The sequence below is a fragment of the Pteropus medius genome, unplaced genomic scaffold (genome assembly GCF_902729225.1).
Source record: "Pteropus medius unplaced genomic scaffold, Ma_sr-lr_union100, whole genome shotgun sequence".
In the NCBI taxonomy this organism is placed as follows: domain Eukaryota; kingdom Metazoa; phylum Chordata; class Mammalia; order Chiroptera; family Pteropodidae; genus Pteropus; species Pteropus medius.
This window is the reverse complement of record NW_024347788.1, coordinates 10,253,842-10,259,496: the sequence shown is the minus strand read 5'-3', so window position 1 is coordinate 10,259,496 and position 5,655 is coordinate 10,253,842. Positions and strand designations below refer to the sequence as shown.

Here is a 5,655-nt window from a genome sequence, read left to right as displayed (position 1 = left end):
GAGTAAATAAAGCTTCTTTTCCTCTTAGTTTTCTCAAAGTAGGAAAAATTTAGGTCAGAGGTACTATTAACGGAGTAGGTCAGACAATACAATCTTTGATCAGGATTTATGCACGGTTGTTTAAATGCAATATTTATTATGCATGCAGCGGGCACAATTAGTATGCATGTTCTGGTTACAAATTAATTAGAACGTCTTTCTCAAATATCTTATCACTGTTCCAGGCCTGAGGGAGGCTCAGAAGTATAAAATGGTTTTCACCTGTGAAAATATAAAATGGTTTTCAGTGCGTCATCCTCAACAGAAGCAGAGATAAAACAAGTGATACATAGTAAGCAGCAAAATTTTGTGATATAGATTCTAACTTTTCTATAAATTCGAAGGGAAGGGAGATAAGGAGTGTTGACATAATGACCAAAAAGCACGATGGTCATTTTAATTTTGACGTTAAAGAAAGTTGAGATTCACTTGGGAGGATGGTAGAGAGATTACATGACGGGAAAAGAACGTAAAAGCAGAAGAGAACGTGAAGTTTGGGGACAGTAAAGAGTTCGACCAGATTAGAAAGAGAAAAGAATGAAAAAAATATGCTTGTTTGAGATCTCGAAAACAAGATAAGCTAGCATTTCTGACAACTGGAGGAAATATGGTATTATTGATCATTTTTTAAAAAACATAATAGTGACATGATGTGAATGATATTTAAGAAGGGTTGTTTTTTTTTTCCCCCACCAGAATTAAGCTGAATAGTTCAATAATAAAACAACTAGAATCAAAGACAATAGATGTGAGATGTATTAATTTCCCAGGACTGCCACACCAAAGTTCCACAAACTGTGTGGTTTAAACCACGAATTTATTGTTCCACAGTTCTGGAAGCCAGAAGTCCCAAATCAAGGTGTTCACAGAATTGCTTCCCCCTGGAGGTTCTAAGGAAAAATTTGTTCCATGTCTCTTTCCTAGTTCTGGCAGTTACAGGTGAGTTTTGGCATTCCTTCACGTGTAGACACATCACTCCATCTCTGCCTCCACGGTCACGTGGTTTTCGCTCCCTGTCTGTGTCTGTGTCCAAATTTCCCTCTTCCTGTAAGGTCATCAGTCATTGAGGTAGAGTCCACCCTGATCTATTATAATCTAATGTTAATTCGATTACATCTGTACAGATTCAGTTTCTAAACAGGTAACTTTCACAAGTAGATGGGGTTAGAACTTGAACACACCTAACTGGGAGACACAACTAAACCCACAGCAGGAGTACTTGTTACTGCCACAGCAGATGCTAGGGCCTGAATCACGTCTCCCTAAATTCATATGTTGACGCCCTAAACCCCACTGTGATGGTATTTTTGGAGATGGGGCCTGTGGGAGGCAATTAGATGAAGTCATGAGGGTGGGGCCCTCATGAGGGGATTAGAGCCCTAACAGGAGGAGACCCCAGAGGACTTGCTCTCTCTGCCTTGAGAGGACACAGAATGAATGCGGCCATCGGCCAGCCAGAAAGACAGCCCTCACCAGGCAACTGAATTGGGCAGCACCTTGATCTTGGACTTCTCAGTCTCCAGAATGACGAGCAATAAATTCCTGTTTAAGCTACCCAGTCTGTGGTATTTCGTTATGACAGCCTGAGCTGACTAATACAGCAGGTATGAGGTGATTCATCCATTTAATAATTACCAGTCCCCCATCAAGTGCTAGGAATTGGGTGTCATGGACCAGAGTGTTGCAGTTGATTTATTAATGCATTTAGACATATATGTGTGTGCATATTTATCCCTCATGTCATTCCCAAAAGGACGTTTGTATCTAATATGATTATAGTAGGAAGAATGCAAAGCAAGTAGAAAAGTGATCGGATGGAGGGATAAAAATTATGGAACAATACCTGCAACCCCAAGGCAGCCAATTTAAAATGTGTCAGAGAAAGAGGAGATGCCCGAAAAAAATACCAAATACTCGAATTAAATTAAGGCATAAGAAACATGGTTAGACTAATTACCATAGAAGAGATTGAAAGGTGATTAAAGAACTTCCACTAAAAAGGTGCTGGAAGCAGATGGGCTCACAGCTGAAGTTATTTAACCATTAACAAAACAGATGATTCTATCATTTGTTAAATTATTTTCAACCCCAGAAAAAGATGGGAAACTCAGTAGTTCCTTTCATAAATTCAGCTTAAGTTTAATATCAAAACTTTATAATGATAGAACATTAAAAAAGATAAACAATTGCCTGTACTAACATAAGTAGGAAATTATAAGTAAAATATTGGCAAATAAAATCCAACAGGGCGTCGAAAGATTAATGTACTATGACCAAATAGCGTATATTCTAAGAGCGCAAGGCTTATTTTTATCAGAAAACCCGTCAACCTACTTCAATTCATTAAAGTGAAAGGCGAAGGCATATAATCACATAAATTATATAATTTATGATGTTGAACATTTATTTAATGGAACAGAGTAGGTATTCTTAATTTAAAAACTCTAAGTTTATAGGAATAGCTAAACACTATTTATGAAAAATAAACGTGTTTTCTGAATGACCAAGCACCAAAATCAGGAGCCGGTCCAGGATGCCCGCTGTTATTACCACTATAGAGCAACAACATTTTAGAGATGGGTAGTAGACAGACGTCTAAGATGGCCTCTAATGCTCCCTGCCCCCTGGAATTCAGGCCCGTCTGCAGTGCCCTCCCGAGAGCAGGCCGGCCCTAGAGACTTGCCGGGAATGAATAGAGTGTGGCAAAGATGACCGTCTGTCGCCTCCAAGGTCAGGATATAAAGACGGTGATTTCTATCTTGCTAGCTCTCTCTCCCTCTCTCTGGCTCTTCTTGGTTGCTTCCTCTGATGAGAAAGCCGCCAGGAAGGAAGCTGCCCCATGAAACAAGGAACAGCCGTCCACCAGCGAAGAACCAATAACCAAAAAACTCTTACCAACAACCGCTTGAGTGAGCTCAAAAGTGGATCCTCCCCACCAGAAGCTGGAGATGGCAGCAGCCCACACCAACACCTTGATTGCAGCTGGAACCCAGGTAAATTGTGCCTGGATTCCTGACTTACCGGGGATGTGAGATGGTAAGTGGTGTTGTTTCTTGCAAGAAAATCAAGGAGCTAGTGAGAGAGGCCAAAAGTCTTTCATAAGATGATGTTTACACGTTTAAAACTGGTGCTTTCTTGTTTGGCTATAGTTAATGCAATGGTACAGATATCTGCCCAATAAGCTTGGTGGATAAGATCGGTTTCCCCACGCATGGCTGTTCACAGTTTTTCTATCATAATATGGAGGTAGCTTTCATGTTTTTCCCCTGTATGACCACGTCTGCTCCCAGGAAATAGATCAAATGAAACAAAATAAAACGGAAACATTCTGTTTCACAGACTTCAAATAAGTGGTGATTTAATGTTAGCACTTTGTAGGTGAAACTGTATTGTGCTGTGACACATAGAGCCCTTTTCATCCAAAGCCCTAAATTTAGAGGGTGATAAAAGTTTTCTGTCTTCTTTGTTTCTACGGTCCTCTATTTTTAAACCTTGAATCACCTGAGGGTGAATAAAGAAACTTCTGTGTCTGCAGTTGACACATCTATTTGAGATGACATGTTTATCCATCTTTGAAAACTATTATTAATAAAATATATAAAATAATACTATCAAAGTATATTTTAATCACACTTTCAGCTATTTTATGAATAATTAAATAGGTCTTAAGTAGATTTTTTACAAAACCATCACTAAATATTACCTGTGATAATGCTCTTTTATTAATAGAGAAAGCCAGACAATTCCATGGCTCTAACCTCTCTTTTTTATTTCACCTTCTTTTCATCATCAAGAAGCTTCTACTCGATGCCCTTGCACTGTCCTCCCCATCCCACGATGCATGTTAGTGGCCTTGTGCCGACCTAGACCATTCCGCTTCGGTCAGCTCTCATCGAAGCATGGAAAGTAAGTCACACATTCTGGAGCACCTCTCCAGCTATATGAATACGCTTTCAGGCTGTCAGAGACAATGAAACAATCTGTTTAAAAGAGCAAGTGTGGATTACATTGCATTTACATATGTAGTGTTCCCCTTGCTGGCTAGGTGAAATAAGTCTCTTTTGAAAAAGAAAGAGGAACCACCACTAAATTTCCTAAATTTGGTAATATTGTGTAGAACCAGCCCAGAATACTCTATTATTAAACACCCAATGCAGTGAATACATTTAAAAAGTTTATTTTTGGACAGGGTTCAGTTGACATAACTGTACAGTGTTTATACTTATCCTATTAAATGAATTTAACTTCAATAGAGAAAAAGCAGGGAAGAGATTTCAGGGTGCTCATTCTCAGAATTCCCATTAAAGAAAAATTCTCCCCGACCTGTATCTCTCTGCACAGAAAAATTTAACTTGGAAATGTGCAAGGGGAGTGAGGGCTTCTGTTAAGACCTTGACCCGATCGTGCAAAGTGGAATTCATAGGGCCTCTTTCCCGAGAAAGTTATTTGGAAACCTCAGTTGAAAATAGAAGGGCAAAGTGTACTTATAAATAGGCAAGAATTTTTACTGCTAGCATCAGCAGAGGCAAGTTGAGTTTTTCTGTCTCAGAACTGCCACCTCTACAGACATGGGTAATATGTGAAGTGGTGAAGACTTGAAAACCACACTTCCTTTTCCTCATGGACCGGATGGCTTCACAGGTGAATTCTACCAGACATTCAAAGAGAAATGAATACCTGTTTTTCTAATACTGTTTCAGAAAGTTGAAACAGAAGAATACTTCCAAACTCATTCTATGAAACCAGCATTACCTGATACCAAAACCAGGCAAAGACATTACAATAAACAAAAATTACAGGTCAATATCCTTGATGAACTTATATGCAAAAATTCTCAACATACATGCAAGAAATGAAATTGGACTACTTTCTTACACCATATACAAAAGTAAATTGAATTAAAGACTTAAATGTAAGCCCCGAACCTATAAAACTCCTATAAGAAAACATAGGCTGTGAAGTGTTTGACATCGCTCTTAGCAATATCTTTTTGATATGTCTCTTCGGGCAAGGGCAACAAAAGAAAAAATAAATAAATGGGACTACATCCAACTTAAAAGTTTTTTATAGTGAAGGAAACCATCAACAAAATAGAAAGACAACCTGTTAAATGGGAGAAGTATTACCAAGTGATACATCCAATAACGGGTTAATACCCAAAATATACAAGAAACTTATACAATTTAATACCACGAAAATAATCTGATTAAAAAATAGGCCAAGGACTTGAACAAGTATTTCTCCAAAGAGGACATACAGATGGCCAATAGACATGAAAAGATGCTCAACGTCACGAATCATGGGGCAAACGCAAATCAAAACCACCATGAGATATCACCTCACACCTGTCAGAAAGGCTATTATCAATAAATCCACAAATAACAAATGTTGGTGAGGATGTGGAGAAAAGGGAACCCTCATACACTGTTGTCGGGATCGTAAATTAGTGCAGCCACTGTGGAAAACAGTATAAAGATTCCTCAAAAAATTAGAAACAGAGCTGCCACAGAATCTAGCAATTCCATTTCTGAGAATTTATCCAAAGAAACCAAAAACACTAACTGGAAAAGATGTACGTTTGTTGCAGCATTACTAGTAATAGCCAAGCAAGCAACC

The 5,655-nt window shown here is 38.6% G+C and overlaps 1 long non-coding RNA gene across 1 annotated transcript; it reads left to right on the top strand.

Moving 5' to 3' along the window:
• Window positions 1-218: 218 nt before the first annotated feature.
• LOC120614456 (uncharacterized) lies at window positions 219-3,943 on the top strand. Its single transcript, XR_005655988.1, has 3 exons — window positions 219-331; window positions 871-3,075; window positions 3,834-3,943. It is a non-coding gene; the product is annotated as an uncharacterized LOC120614456 (long non-coding RNA).
• The last annotated feature ends 1,712 nt before the right edge of the window (window positions 3,944-5,655 follow it).